The sequence below is a fragment of the Pinus tabuliformis genome, chromosome 3_1, assembly GCF_031772625.1.
Source record: "Pinus tabuliformis cultivar Carrire ecotype Pingquan chromosome 3_1, CPIR1, whole genome shotgun sequence".
NCBI classification, from domain to species: Eukaryota; Viridiplantae; Streptophyta; class Pinopsida; order Pinales; family Pinaceae; genus Pinus; species Pinus tabuliformis.
The window spans coordinates 651,078,493-651,095,044 of record NC_142301.1 but is presented as its reverse complement, the minus strand read 5'-3'; positions in this window follow the sequence as shown (position 1 = coordinate 651,095,044).

The following is a 16,552-nucleotide window of genomic DNA, read 5'->3' as shown; positions in this document are numbered from 1 at the left end:
TTACAATAATACATAGCACATAAATATAAATAAGCATACTTACAATGTTATTTGAAATTTTGGATGAGATTTCTTCACACAATGGTGTAGATTCTTCATCTATGTCATACTTGACCTTTGAGAGACGATATCTAACTTTTCATGAGAATTGGGTAATTTTACAAGAACATAAACAATGTTTGAATTCGGCACCAAACATATGTCTCGTACTCTACCTATCACCTCATATGGTTCACGCATGTAAATCATACCATAGTATAGATAGACAGGTGTACTATCACCAGATTCAAAATCTTTAGCATTGCATGTAAATTTTGTTTTATTTATTTCTCATGAATTCATCTATTCAGAAATAATCTTTGGTGTACTTGATGAGCCAGTTGATTCACTTTTACGATGTTTCTCAGCTCGGGTATGTTCGACAGTATTTATAGCATGTCCACCTACAAATTTAGATGATGGAATTGTTGTTCTTGTTCCAGACATATTCACAGAGACCTTCCTTGATGTCACCTTCCTGAAAAACAATCATGTAAATTAATTAAACAAAAAACCATATATATTACTTAAAATATAAAAAACGAAAAACAAAAAAATTAACACTATAATTGTTATTTAAATATAAAAATAAGTTAAATTATATGTAATTTTTAAAAATTTCTATAAAATTTATATATACAAATTTATAAAACAAAGTATTATATATTAAATTTTAAATTATTAAAATTAATAAATTATATATATATATATATATATATATATATATATATATATATATATATATATATATATATATATATATATATATATATATATATATACAAAAGTTTTAATGTTAAATTATATATATATATATAAATTAAAAATATTATATTTAAAATTTAGTATATAATTTTTTTTTAATATTTTTCAGTTATAATAAATTTTAATATAACATGTAAAAATTAAAATTAATTATTTTTTCTTTTTTCTTTTTTTTTTTTATATTTAATTTTAATATTTTTATTTTATAAAAATAAATGAAAATCCCCCTTTTGTCGTTTGACGAGGCCCAAGCAGGCGGCCCCCCACTTGCTTGGGTCCCTAGCCAATGACCAAAGCGCTTGCGGTCAATTCCCAGAATTGTCCTGCGGCCCTTTGGCCATTGGTCGGGAGCTCGGGCAGGAAGGGGGGGCTGCATACAACAACCCCCTGCCCGCCCGCCCGACCCCACTGTAGGCGGCCAACAAGGGAGGCTGTGTATAGCACCCCCCTGCCCGCCTGACCCCATGGCTAGTGGCCCTTTGTCCACTCATCGGGGGCTCGGGTAGGCAAGGGCGGCCTGTAGTCCCTTGGCTGCTCTCTAGGAGCCTGGGCGTGTGAGGGGGTGCTACACGCAGCCACCCCCCACCTTCTCGGACCCCCAGCCAGTGGCCAAAGGGGCTCATGTCAATTCCCAAAACCAGCCTACGGCCCTTTGGTCGTTGGCCGGGGACCCGGGCGGCCGGGGGGGCTACACACAGTACCCCCCGCCCGCTCGGGCCCCCGGTCAGTGGCTAAAGGGCAGGACAAACATATTTTTCTCTTATATTAAAAAAAAAAAAAAAAAAAAAAAAAAAAAAAAAAAAACTCTAAATATTTTTTTTTAATTAAATTTAAATTACAAAATTTAGTATTTTCAAAATATATAATTTAATTTAAAAAAAAAATCAAAACTTTATTAATAAAGTGTAATAAATAAAATTTCAATTTAAAAACAAAAAAACAAAAACAAAAAATTTTAAAATAACAAATATAAAACAAAAACAGTAAATGGATTTTTTTTTCTAATTGAAAAACTTTTTTTTTTCCATGCAAGAATTTTAATGCTCTCCAAATGAAAATAACAAAAATTTAAAAAAAAAAAATAGAAAAAAAAATGAATGCCCATTTTTCATTTCAAAAGCCTAAAATTAAAAAATTCTTTTTTTCTCCTAAAAATCCTACAAATTTGAGTTTTTTTTTCATTTTCATCCCTATAAAAATATTAAAACAAAAAAAACTATGTGGTTTTCCCTGTAAAACAAAATAAATTCCCCCAAATTCCTCTTTAAATAGTTAAAATAGAAATAAAACTAACGTTTAAAATGCGTAAAAATCCCATTGAATGTTATCGCTCCAAACGTTTTAACAAGACCGAGAAGACTTGATGTGATGTAATGAATAGAAACAATGAATTTTATTTTATAACAATGATTGTGGGATTTCTTTAGCATGTCTTAAATATGGGATTAAACTTAAAATTAAAAAAAAATTATAGTTAATACTATAGTTTTAGGATAGTTTTCATTCTTTTTTTTTGATAGGTAAGCACCCACAAGGGATTTCAACTAGTGACCTATCGCAAGGAGTGCCTTAACAATTCACCCATTCATCATCAATCCAAAACCTAGTGGGCTTAGGATAGTTTTCATTCATTGTGGGATAAAAATAAAATATTAATTATAAAAATTAATTTAGTTACATAGTCAATGTTAAATAATTTAAATAGAAAAATTAATTTAATTTCGAAGAAATGCATTAAACAAGAATTATGTCAACATTTTGAATAGAAACTACAGTGAAATTTTTCAAAACCAAAAATTTAGTAATATGTTTTCAAATAAATTATAGATGAAAATTTGGAGGGAAAATTTTCAGCGAAATTTTTTGGGGGGAAACTTTGGAGGGAAAATATTCAATGAAATTTTTTTGGGGGGAACTCTAGAGAGAAGTTTTCAATCTCTAAGCTATAAATTGTCATTGGAAGAGAGTGCATTTGTATCAGTCGACATCTTCTCATTGAAGGTCATGGATTCTTCTGATAGTGAAGTTTTTTCTTTATTTAGCATTGAAATCTTTGTCATGTAACAACTTTATTAATTTTGATGAATGTAACATGATTTCTTTCACTATGAATAAAGAGGCAAATTTTCCACTTATTCTTAATCCTAAGGATTATGAGAGCACTATTGATGAAGGGGGGATGGATAATTTCCAGAGTCAAAGTTTCCACATAGTCCTAATCCTAAGGATTATGAGAGCACCACTATTGAAAGGGGGGATGAAGAATTTCTAGAGTCAAAGTTTCAACTTCCTCCTAATCCTAAGCATTATGAGAGAACCACTAATGAAGGGGGGGGGGGGGGGTGAATAATTTGCAAAGTCAAAGTTTCCACATAGTCCTAATCCTAAGGATTATGAGAGCACCATTGATGAAGGGGAGGGAGGGTGAATAATTTTTAGAGTCAAATTTTCCACTTCCTGCTAATCCTAAGGATCATGAGAGCACTATTGGGTTGTGTTATATTCTTTCCAGGACTAGCTCCCCTAGTTAACAGGGGGGTTAGAGGGGGGGCAGAGCCCCCCCTTCGTTACATAGCCAGGGGATCACAGGGGAGGCGGCAGCCTCCCCTGTCCAGGGGGTTTGAGGGGGGCGGGTAACCCGCCTCTACGGGGCCTAGGGCAGCACCAAAGGGAAGAAATGTTTGGAACCTATATTAGGTTGGGCAAACATGCCTATGGTTTTGTGCATGGTTTTCGTAGATGGCTTTGGGTGTGATGGTTTTCAGTCCATGGTATTGGATGCTTCGACATGTATAAATATGTATTGCGACATTGAAAGGAATATTATGAAAAATCAATTTGGTACACCCAGTTTTGGGATGTAGGGAAAATCTTTGTGTATATGTGTTTTATGTGTTATGCTCTCACATTATTTATTTTCTGTGTTTTAGAATTCATATGCAGGTAATTTTTGTACGAGGTTAAAAACTACATTTGGTATCAGAGTTGTTTTGGCTTCAAGGGGATGCCTTTGTTGTTGGGGGTTTTGCTCAGGCATGTGTTAAACCCTGTTTAGTGGGAGATCTGCAAGATCGATTCTGGTGGTGAAAGAAGATAGCAAGCAGTAGAAAGATAGAGATTCAGAAATTTAATGGTTAGAGTTTTTAGTTATGGAAACTCAAGATGGAGGATTTGTTGGTAGATAAAGATCAATGGATCGTGGTAGATCCGGGTACTAAACCAAGGAGAGTGTCCGATAGAGAATGTAAGAAGTTGGATCGGAAGGCAAAGAGCACAATATGATTATGTGTCTTAGATTCAGTATTGTTGAATATATTAGGGTAAGCTACGGTTAAGGCTTTGTGGGCCAAATTAGGGACTTTGTACCAATCTAAGTCTGGTGAATAAATTGTTCCTTTGGAAAAGGTTGTATAACTTGAGGATGAAAGATGGAGACTCGATGATAGAGCATCTAAACGCATTTAATACTATGGAAAGTAAGTTATTATCTATTGATATTAAAGTTTCAGATCAAGATAAGTGCATCATTTTTTTGTGTTCTCTACCAGATTTGTGGGATAGTCTAGTTATTGCAATAGCTAGTAATGCAATTGCCTTTCAGTTTGATGAAATAGTCTCATCCTTGCTGATGGAGGAGATGAGATAGAAAAATATTGAGATCCAGAATGGTGATGCCTTGTCTGTAGGAGGATGGTCCCAGAACATAAACAAAAATAAGTCATTGAGTGGGAGATCTAAATCTAGAGAGAGATCTAAATCTCCAGGAAATACTGTAAAGGTGTGCTGGAAATGCATAAAGGAAGGGCACTACAAAAGGGACTGTAAATCTAAAGTGCTTGACAAGGGAAAGGGATCTGATGATGCTCCTTCTCCAGAGGTGAAAACCACCTCAGATGAAGGTGGGTATGTATACTTTTTTTCTTCAAGTACACATGTAGATCACGAGGAATGGTTGATTGACTCAGGTGCATCCTTTCACTTCACTCCCCATAGATAGTGGTTCTACGAGTATGAGAAATATGATGGCAGTGATATCTTCTTAGGGGATGATAGGAAGGATAGAATCGTTGGTCATAGAAAAGTAAAGTTGAAGTTGCAAGGTGGAAAGGTTATAACACTTCCGGGTGTTTTGCATATTCCTACATTGGCCAAAAATCTGATTTCTATAAGCAAGCTAGATGATGCAGGGTTAAAAACAATGTTTGAGAAAGATACTTGCAAGATGGTTAGGGGAGCACTGGTATTGATGCAGGGAGTTCGGAATGGAACTCTGTATAAGATGTAAGGTAGCACTATTATTAATGGGTGCAATAGTTCTGTGGTTCCTAAAAGTGGAGCGGAAAATCTAGTGGTCTCTGGAGAAGAGACCATGCTATGGCATCAAAGACTTGGAAATATTGGAGAGAAGGGCCTTCAAATACTTCATGGTAAAGGGATGGTAGAAGGTATGACTAATAACTCCCTGGATTTTGATTTCTGTGAAAATTGTGTATATGGGAAGCAGAATCGGGTGAGTTTCCCCTCTATTGGTAAGAAGGTGAAACAACTATTAGATCTTGTGCATAGTGATGTGTTTGGACCTGTGAAGGTTCCATCACTAGGTAAGTCTGTGTATTATGTATCATTTGTACATGACTTCTCAAGAAATATATGGATATATTTCCTCAAGAAGAAATCTGAAGTCTTTGATAGGTTTAAATAATTTAAGGCTATGGTGGAAAACCAAACGGAGAAGAAGATAAAGTTGTTGAGGACAGATAACGGTGGAGAGTTTTGCAGTAAGGAATTTGAAGAATTCTGTAAGTGTGGTATAGCACAATATAAGACTACTCCCTACACACCTAGGCAAAATCGAGTTGCAGAAAGAATGAACAAGATGTTGATGGAAAAGGAAAGAAGCATTCTCAGTGGTGCTAGGTTAGGACAGGAATTCTGGGCAGAGGCGGTGGAGATAGCATGTTACATGGTCAATAGATCACCTTCATCACCGTTGGAGGATAAGACTCCACAAGAGGTATGGACTGGTAAGAAACCCTCTCTTTCACATCTGAGGGTATTTAGATATGATGCATATGTACATGTTCCAAAGGAGAAAGGAACAAAGCTGGATAGTAAATTTGAAAAGTGCATCTTTATTCGGTATAAGGATGGTTTAAAGGGTTATAAGCTTTGGAACCCAGTAACAAAGAAGGTTGTGTACATCCAAGATGTGGTTTTCATAGAGGCGAAAAATGTTGTTAAACATGAAGTCCCATCGAAGGAACTTGAGAAGATAGACTTTGAGCTAAAGGAGGAAGAATCAGACTCTGCAACAGAAGAGGAATAAAAATATGAAGAGCCACAAACTCTAGGTGTGAGAAGATCAATTCGAGAAAGAAGGAAACCAGAAAGGTATATTCCATCTTCTTTATGTTCAAATTTTGTTTTATCTATTACTGATGATGATCCAAGAATTGTGAAGGAAGCAGTAGATTCAGAGGATGGAAAACTCTCGAAAGAGGCCATGGTTGATGAAATGGCATCTTTGCACAAAAATGAGGCATGGGATCTGGTGGTGTTGCCAGCTAGAAGGAAACCCATTGGTAGCAAATGGGTGTTCAACAAGAAGACAAATGCAGAAGGAAAGATGGAGAAATATAATGCTCGTTTCGTAGCAAAAGGTTATTCCCACATGTCAGGAATTGATTTTGGTGATATTTTTTCTATTGATGTCAAGGTAGCTTCTATTAGATTACTTTTATCTGTTGCTGCTACTTTTGAATTTGAGGTAGAACAGATGGATGTGAAGACAACATTTCTTCTTGGGGATCTAGAAGAGGAGATCTACATGAAGCAACCTAAAGGTTTTGCAGTGAAGGGTAAGAAAGAACTGGTATGCAAGTTAAAAAAAGTCCCTGTATGGGTTAAAATAGTCACCAAGGATGTGGTATCAGAAATTTGATACATTTATACGGGGACTTGGTTTCACCAGATGAAAAGCAGATCACTGTGTGTATTTTAAATTAATTGGTGACCATGTTATTTATCTGGTCTTGTATGTGGATGATATGTTGCTAGTTGGAAATGATAAAGAAATTATCCAGGATTTGAAGACCCAATTGTCCTCCAAATTCAACATGAAAGACCTTGGTGCTATAAACTATATCTTGGGCATGGAAATTAAAATAGATCGGGAAAAGAGGAAGCTCTAGTTAAACCAAAGGAAGTATGTCGAGACAATACTACAGAGGTTTAATATGCAGGATAGTAAACCGGTGAAGGTTCCTATTCTTGTAGGTGTAAAGTTATATGCTGAACAGTGTCCCAAGACACAAGAAGAGGAAGAGGACATGTCCCATATTCCATATGCAAGTGCTATCAGTAGCTTGATGTATGCGATGATATATACTAGACCATACATTGCACATGCAGTGGGAGTATTGAGCAAGTTTATGTCAAAACCAAGGAAGGAGCATTGGACAACAGTGAAGTGGGTTTTCAGGTATTTGTGTGGCACTAGTAATTATGGTTTGTGCTACCGAGGAAGACCAGGATTGGACAGAGTTTGGGACATTCATGGCTTTGTTGATGTAGAATGGGCTAGAGGTCTAGATCAGATAAGATTTACAAGTGGGTATGTGTTTAACCTATTTGGAGGTGCAATTAGTTGGATGAGTAAGAAACAATTTGTAGTGGCACTATCAACTACAGAGGTAGAATAGATGGTAGCCACTCATGCAAGCAAGGAAGAAGTTTGGTTGCAGAGATTGTATTCAAGCATGGGATTAGTACAGGGAGCTATAAGGATCAATTTTGACAGCCAAAGTACAATTTTCTTGGCAAAGAACCCTGCTTACCACTCAAAGACAAAGCACATTGATGTTCAGTATCACTTTGTGAGGGATATGATAGAAGACAAAAAGGTGTTGCTGGTAAAGGTGGACACTTTGAAGAATATTGCAGATGCATTAAAAAAATCTGTGAGCTCTGAGAAATTCTCTTGGTGTAGATAAACAATGGGCATTGCAGGGCTAGATAAATGACTAAGCTGTCCTGTGGCCCCCTGTGGAAAGAAAACAACGAGTGGGAGAATGTTGGGTTGTGTTATATCTTTCCATGACTAGCTACCCTAGTTAACTGGGGGTTAGAGGGGGGGCAAAGCCCCCCCTTCATTGTGCTAATTGTGCAGCCGAGGGGTCACAGGGGGTTTGAGGGGGGCGAGTAGCCCCCCTCTACGGGGTCTGGGGAAGCACCCCAGGGAAAAAATATTTGGACCCTATATTAGGTTGGGCGGACCTACCTATGGTTTTGTGCATGGCTTTCGCACATGTTTTTGGGCGTGATGGTTTTCGGTCCATGGTATTGGATGCTTAGGCATGTGTAAATATGTATTGCAACATTGAAAGGAATATAATGAAAAATCAATCTGATAGTCCCAATTTTGGGATCCGGGGAAAATCTCTTTCTATATGTGTTTTATGTGTTATGCTCTTGCATTGTTTATTTTTTGTGTTTTAGAATTCATATGCAGGTTTTATATGGGATTAAAACTTACAAACACCACTGATGAAGGGGGGCATGAAGAATTTGAAAAGTGAACGTTTCCACATAGTCCTAATCTGAAGGATTCTAAGAGCACCACTAATGAAGGGGGTGATGAAGAATTTATGGAGTCAAAGTTTCCACATATTCCTAATCCTAAGGATTATGAGAGCACCTCTTGTTACACAGTAATTTGTCACTGTCTTCACTCCAGTCTTCCTACTGTGTCATGTGTCCAAGTCATACATCCTCATAATAACCAAATTCTCTCTGATGTTGCCAAATGACCCACTTTTCCAAAGGTTTCCACCTCATCGCATCTGTTGTCTAAATAAACGCACTGATGGGCACTCAAAAATAGTCCAAAAGCGCTGCCATCATGGAAGTACACGTGATTTCCGCGATGGTCGAATCTTATGTGCCAACACAATTGTCGCTTGTAGTCTTCAGCGATGACCTAACTAGCTACGTTATTCAATAGCGATGTTAGCGTGGAGAGCCAGTTATGTGCCCGATGATCCAGATTGGGTGAATTTGTTCCAACCGTCGGCCTTCCAGATGACTATAGACCTGGTTGTTGGCCTAGTTTATGTCGCCCTCCTTTCTCTTGTGTGGTTGTTCTGCCATTTGTGCTACCTTCCTTGGAGATAAGCTCATCCTCCCACCTTTCATGGGGACTCCTTCTCCTATTTAAACTCTCACCATTGCTATGTGCTGCTAGTTTTGGAATTCTTAGTCTTTGGAGTGGTTGCTGATAGTGTTGTTAGTACTTGTGAGCTTGTTAGATAGCTGGTGTGAGTGTGACAAGTGTGGGATTGTTGATAGCTTGAGGAAGGTTGTGAAGTGCCTTTGATCTTGTGTAAAACTTGTGAGTGAGAGAGACTTGTATGTTGGGAGATCCATCTTCAAAGAGTGAATGCTTGAGGAACATGCTAGCTGGATCCCTCTGAGAAGGCTTGTGACGTCAATACTTTGGTTGCAAGCTTCCTCTTATTTCATGATTACTGCAATCAATGATGTTTTCCTATCTCTTGTATGTAATGTACTTGATAGCTCATGACTTCTTGAGTTTGTGAGTAAATACATCATTTGTTGTTCCGGTTACGTGCTTTGTTGTATTTCCTTTGCATTGTTTCAGGTTGATCACTCATTAGGAGAATGAAGCGGAAGCTGGAGCAGTGCAACGGAACTCCATCGACCACCGGTTGAGGTAGGTCTCCAACTATGACTATTTAAGGAAAGCTATTGTTGATTTGTCCTTGTTTGTGACTAGACCCACTCTAGGGCTAGAGGGGTTGCCTCTGTCCACAGAGGGAACACTTTCCTGCATCACAAATTGGCGACTCCACTGGCGATTTTGGCCTTTTTTCTCTTCTTGTTTACTCTTTTCTTGATTTTTGTTTGGTCTCTTTTGAAGTTTTGGGGATTAGTTACCAGTCCTCTAAGTTTCCTGGCCTGATCTGGGAGATTCCCTTATTTGATTAAAGATTGATTGTCTTTGGTTTGGGAGTTTTTGGTTCGCCTGTTACTGTTTTGAACATCATTGCGGCTTTTGATTTAACAATCGCGTTGTCATCGCGTCACCCCTTTTGTAGTATCCTGTTCATCGCGTAATTACGCTCAACAGTCACAACAGTTCTGTAAATCGGACCATCGCGGAAAGGTCGTGTACTTCTGCACTGACATCACTTTGTTTCTGCGGTGTGCTCTTTATCAGCGCTTGTTACTTGTGTATCACCCGCGCTGATTGTTGTAGAATTGATTTTTTCAATTCTGCCTCCTGAATCCATCAGTCTTGCTAGTCCCTTGCTGTTCTCACTTGTTTGATGACTTGTTTTTCACTGTTTAGAGGTTGAGGCACTCTCTTGTGAGCTTTGTTAAATGAATCTTGTTTTTCTTGCTTTGTGACCTAGTTTCATTGTTTCAAGTCTTTTGGATCAATTTCGCTTGGTTGCCTGTTTGCAAAGATTCGTTTGCTGCTTTCTGTTGGTGGGATTAAGCCTTCCCCTTTGCTTACTTTTGGTTGATTGTTTAGTGATTGTTATTGGACCAATCTCGACATTGATTCGATTTCTTTCCACCACCCGGACATAGATTACAATTGTTTGGATCAAATGTTTTTCCACATTTGTTTGTTGATTATTGGTTTCTTTTAGATTAGAGACATCAAAATAAAAAAGATTGCATTTCATTTAGCATGTGAAAGTGAAAGTAAATTTGCATTTCAAGTTGCATATTGAAAAGCGAATGATTAAATCTCTCATTAGTAGTATCCGTGCACTTTAGGAATTGATGTTTGTTTGCATTGAGTGATTGTTTCATTGTCTTGGTTTTCTTGATTTGGGAATTTGATCTCTATACCCTCCCATAGGTAGGTGTTCATCAAAGAAAAGGATATTGTTGGAATTATGATACAAGTCCCATCCTTGATGGCAACTCACACAGATGATAGATCATAGTGCAGCAGGTTAGTAGCAAAGAATTGATGATCAGAATACTTAGAATGGTAGAAAATGAGATATCCGCGGGCTCCTGTTCACAAAGCTGCGGTCATCGACAGGTTCTGTAGGTGTGCCGTTTAAAGAGTGCGGACATGTTCGCATGTGTTCTGACAAAAGGTACAAACCTAAAATACACGAACTTTCATGCAGAGAAAAACGTGCACATGGGAAATCGTATGTTTTGTCCATGGTATTTGTCCGACGTTTTTGATCCTATGGTTTTGGTCTGTGGTTTTTGCTTCTAAAGTATTGAACCCAAGTTTTGGGTCCCTAGTATTGGATTCCTATGGTTTTGGTCCATGGTTTGTGTAAGGGCTTGTCTATAAAAAGGAAATGAGATCATTTGGCTGAGCACTCATGTGTTGAATATCTTAAGGAGAGCAAGATCTGAAATTCTGGTGATCGGTTGGTGAGTGATAGCTGGATTTGAATCAAGGAGAAACCTGACCATTATAAGGTGGATCTACTGATGGGTCGAGATCTCCTTGGCACATGATCAGATCTGTAAATCCGATAGTCTGGGGTATGCTTGAAGTCTGAAAAATTGTCTATACCCGTAGGACCGCAAGTGCAAACAAGGGATAGGTGCAGAGACCCGTAGATCAGACACGGCTGAAGGTGTGGAAAAACACAATCCAGAGACGGCCGTAGGTGTGGAGAACCGCAGATCAGACACAGCCGCAGGTGCGGAGACCCGCAGGTCAGCCACGGCCACAGGTGCAGAGATTCGCAGTTTTCAGACAGCGGGAGTGCGGATGTTTGCAGGTTACTATTGGTGAAGTTGTGGACCTTTCTTGGAATTTGTTTTAGCTGCTTTTGTCTATTCTGCAGTGTTCTAGGTTCAGAATTGGTGTCTGGTTACTGTTACTATTTTCTGGTTACAACATTCTGAGAAGTGTTTGATTGATTCTATATATTGGGGTTTCAGTGATTCAATTTTGAGTGATGTAAAGATTGATGTTGGTTGATTATGTGTTTCAATGATATTGATGGGTCCAATATGAAAATGGGATGAAACGTGGCCTTTCAGATTATGATGTTATGTTCCATGAGTATCCAGTGTGAAAATGTATGAAATGTGGTACCTGGAGGAAGAAAGAGAAGGTCGTTGCCTTCTGTAGGTCGGCACCTACGTACTAGTATATCAGCTAGTACAAGAGCTAAGAAAACGAGTAAAGGTTGGAGCTTTTCAGTAGGCCTGCACCTACGTACTAGTAAATGGATCAGCTAGTACAAGAGCTAAGGGGGGTTGTAGCTCCCTTCCAGGAGTATCTGGAGAATGAAATAAGGTTGTAGCCTTATGTAGGTAGAAGCCTATGTACTGGTATAAGACTGCACCAGTACAAAAATATTGTAAAAGGAAGTTTTCTTATTAAAGGAAGATAGAGACGACTTGCAGCTGGTGGTTCTCACCCACATTGGTTTTCCACCTTATATCATGGTGTTCATGTGTGCTTCTTGTGTGTGATGATCTATTTTACTACTTCGGTTTACTATTCATATGATTAATAATGTTCTAATGCACTCATTAAGGATCAACTAAATGAATCATAATTTTACTGGATATAAAATGGTTGCATTAATCATAGTTGTGGAAGTAGCGTATATGAATCTGAATATGGAAATGAGAAAAGTTATATTGATTTGATAATACTGATTCACCCCCCCTCTCAGTATTATTTCCAACAATTGGTATCAGAGCAAGTCCTTTGGTTGAAGCTTGATCGCTTGAAGGAGATCCGTAGGACAATGGGAAAGAAGCTCAAGAAGAAAGCACCTAAGAAGAAGAAGACATCTCAGAAAGACTATGACAGTGGGAGAATTGATTGGGGAATATGTGGAAGAAGCACTTCAGATTCAGAATCATTTCAGAATGAAGATGAGAAAGAACTATCGAGTATGAATTTGTTATCCTCTGGTGATACAATTATTTATCCATTTGAATATGATGAAAGTGGTAATGAAACAACTAAATTTTCTCTTATGGGTGAGCAAACAAAATCAGAGATCAACAAGATCTTTTGAACAAAAGGGAATGTGCCTTCAAAGAAGAAGCTACCAAACTAAAAGTTCAACTACAGGAAGGAAACAAGGTAAGGAAGGTATTCAAGGACATGGTAGTTCAATGTCAAAAGTTGCAGGATGAAGTGACATCATTAAGAAACGAAGTCAATGAAAGGAGCACAACAATCAAGAAACTCAGAGATAGATCCAGTTATTATGAAAGGCTTGAAGCTGTGATCCACTCGCTAAAGGAAGATCTAGAAGAATCAACGAAGCAGAATAAAGAACTACTCCAATCTCTTGAAAAACAAGAAAACAAAGTTCTTCAACTAAGACATCAGTTGGAAGAAGGAAGAAATGCTGAAGAAAACATTAAGAAGCAGTATCTTGAAAAGGAAGAGAAACATCAGGTTGAGGTAAATATTCTAAAAGATAAATTGGAAGAAAAAGATAAGCTCTTACGATTTCAAGATAGTACTAAGATCTTGGATGATATTCTTAGTAGTCAAAGGTCTCCTGCTATCAAAACTAGTCTTGGTTTTCATGGATCTATTGAAGAAGAATCTAGTTCACAAAGTAAGACAAGGGACTCCAATGCAAAATCTAAAATTCTCAACAAGGAGATGAGAGGTCAACCCCATCAACAGCCAAGGAAAGAAATTCTTCAAAGAAAATCTTTTACTCCTCCAATGAATAATGTTGAATGTTATGTATGTCATAATCTTGGACATGTTGCAGCTAGATGCAGAAGAAGAATGATTCAAGACCATCACACAGAAAGATCATCATGTTCCAGGTACTTTAAGGGATATTGTTTTTCTTGCAATATGTTTGGTCACAAAGCTGTTGACTACTACAGAAGGAATATGAAACATATGAGATGTTATGCATATAAAAAACTTGGACATATAGCAAAAGAATGCAAGAACAAGGTACGAGCTCCACACCAAAAGGAGAAAACATCATCACTCTTAAAGATATGGAATAAGAAGGAAGTACAGTCAGAGAGATGTGGCACAACACCATATATAAACATAATAGACTCAAGGGGAGCTAGAAGTGTAAAACTTCAGTGTCCTAAATCTCATACGCAAGTTTCATAAAGGAAAGTCGCGTATATACGCGAGTTAGACACTGCACAGTCGCATATATGTCAATCTGAGGAAAGCCAGTGGGACAGGCTCAGGAAAAGGGTCTGATTCAGTCCATTACTTGCTCTGTTTGATAATGGGTACAATCTGCTGATGATGTGTGGAAATGTCTTGATACTTGTTTAGAAGTGTTTTGATCCTAACTTGTTGATGATGATGCCTTGATACTTCTTGCTGATATATGCATGATCAGATCTGACTGTAAACAAGATGGCACAGGTTCAGGGGGAGTATATACTTTTAAATGCATTGTTGGCATTATGTAGTCCTTGGTGATGATGCTTTTATGGCTAAACGATATATCTTGTTATGATATGGTTATGAGTTGTCCATGACAAAATGTCATATGATTCTTGGGGTTACAAATCAAATTTTTGGTTGATTCTTTAATGATGCATATACGGTGTTTACATGATGATCTTCATAAGGATAAAGAAAAGTACAAAGCTTGAATACACATCTTCATTTCTTGATGATGATTCACTCATATGCTGTTTTCATCACATGCATAAAGATCATATAATACAGTGATGATGCAGGATTTCTATAGTTCTTGGCGCTCATATGGATGAGGATTGTTGCTGTTAAGGAGTCTTGACAAATGATCTTGAGCTCAAGATACATAGTGCTGGATACATGAATGATTACTCAAAGTTGCATGGTTGGAGACATGATGATGATGAGTTCTTACCTATATGATGATAGATTGATACTTCCATATGTTGATTGATGCAGATGATACCTGGATCATGCAGATCTTGATGTTGATGAGACGGCCATGGTTTTTTTCACATATGATTTGGTTGTTGGTCTAGATGTTGTTGACATACGCTTATGGAGAAAATCCTATATTATGTATGATAGTTGCTGATGACTATCATGATCTTATTTGGATGTCTAGCCTCTGTTATAAATGTCATATCAATACTCATGATGTAATAGTTTGTCTCTATCTGTTATATTCTTTTGTTCATATGATGTAATTTGTACCCCCCATGCATGGGAAGAATGATGTAATATATAAACATTTGGTATCTGGTGTATCCCCACTTGGTTGGGTGGATGATTCAATATTGATATATCCCCACTTGGTTGGGAGATGGATGTATGTATGAGTCTTTGGTGATAGGGAGGTCACTTATGATGTATGGAGTCATGTTCTTTCTTATAGAACATCTTTTTGCAGACTTTGATTACAGTCAAGGGGAGCATGAACAACACTCTTCAACAGAACAAGAGATTTCAGCATGTACTCAGAAGGAGCATGGACAGATTGGTACACCTTGGCATATACAAAGGGGGAGCTCATTCAGAGGTTTCAGTAGGTACTCAGGGGGATTATGGTCAGCAAAATGTTTACCAAGGTAAGAGAATATCTTGTTCCACACTTTTCCCTTGATGTCAAAGGGGGAGAGTGATTTGGTGTTGTTGCCATCAAGTCCAAATGGGGAGATTGTTGGCATTATGATGCATGTGTTGTACTTGATGGCAACCCTCTCGTAGAAGAACAACTCACTTATATATAACTAGATGAATCTACAGAAGAGATGTTAGATGTGGCAGAATACATGGGATGCAGGACAGATCAAAGGAATCAGATAACAAGTTCTCAGTATGCCAAGTTAGCATTGCCATCAAGTCCAAAGGGGGAGATTGTTGGCATTATGATACAAGTGTTGTCCTTGATGGCAACTCACACAGATGATAGATCATAGTGCAGCAGGTCAGTAGCAAAGAATTGATGATCAGAATACTCAGAATGGTAGAAAATGAGATATTCGCAGGCTCCTGTTCACAAAGTTGTGGTCATCGATAGGTTCCGCAGGTGCACCATTTAAAGAGTGCGGACATGTTCGCAGGAGTTCCGAACAAAAGGTGTGAACCTAAAATACATGAACTTTCATGCGGAGAAAAACGTGCACATTGGAAATCATATGTTTGGTCCATGGTATTTGTCCGATGTTTTTGATCCTATGGTTTTGGTCTGTGGTTTTCGCTTCTAAAGTATTGAACCTAGGTTTTGGGTCCCTAGCATTGGATTCCTATAGTTTTGGTCCATGGTTTGTGTAAGGGCTTATCTATAAAAAGGAAAGGAGATCATTTGTGTTACAGGGAAAAGTGTCTATGCACAACTACTAATCCCACTAAGGTGTGGTAGCTACCTTAGAAACAAACAAAATAAAGCTACTTTCATTTTCCTTTATGAAATATAGATGAGAGAAGAATAAAGGAGACCAACCTCTGTCTTGCGCTTGGCTCCTAGTTCAATTCCTCTCTCTTCTGATAGTCCTTTGCTACTTGCTTCCTTGTACACCCAGCTTCATATAGTACCTATAGGATCAAAGCAGCATAACACTATATAAGAACATGGATCTATTATCATAAACAATCTAGGATCAGATGTAAATTGACCATACAAATGCATAAAACATAAATGATACAAGAGTATGGAGGAAAACTTGAATAGCTTTATTGATAATCAAGAAAGAGCCAAGAGAGTTACAACTAGTTGTTCTAACCCAGCATCATCCTCTCAGCAAGTAAGCCCTCCTTCACCTCATGCAAAGCTTA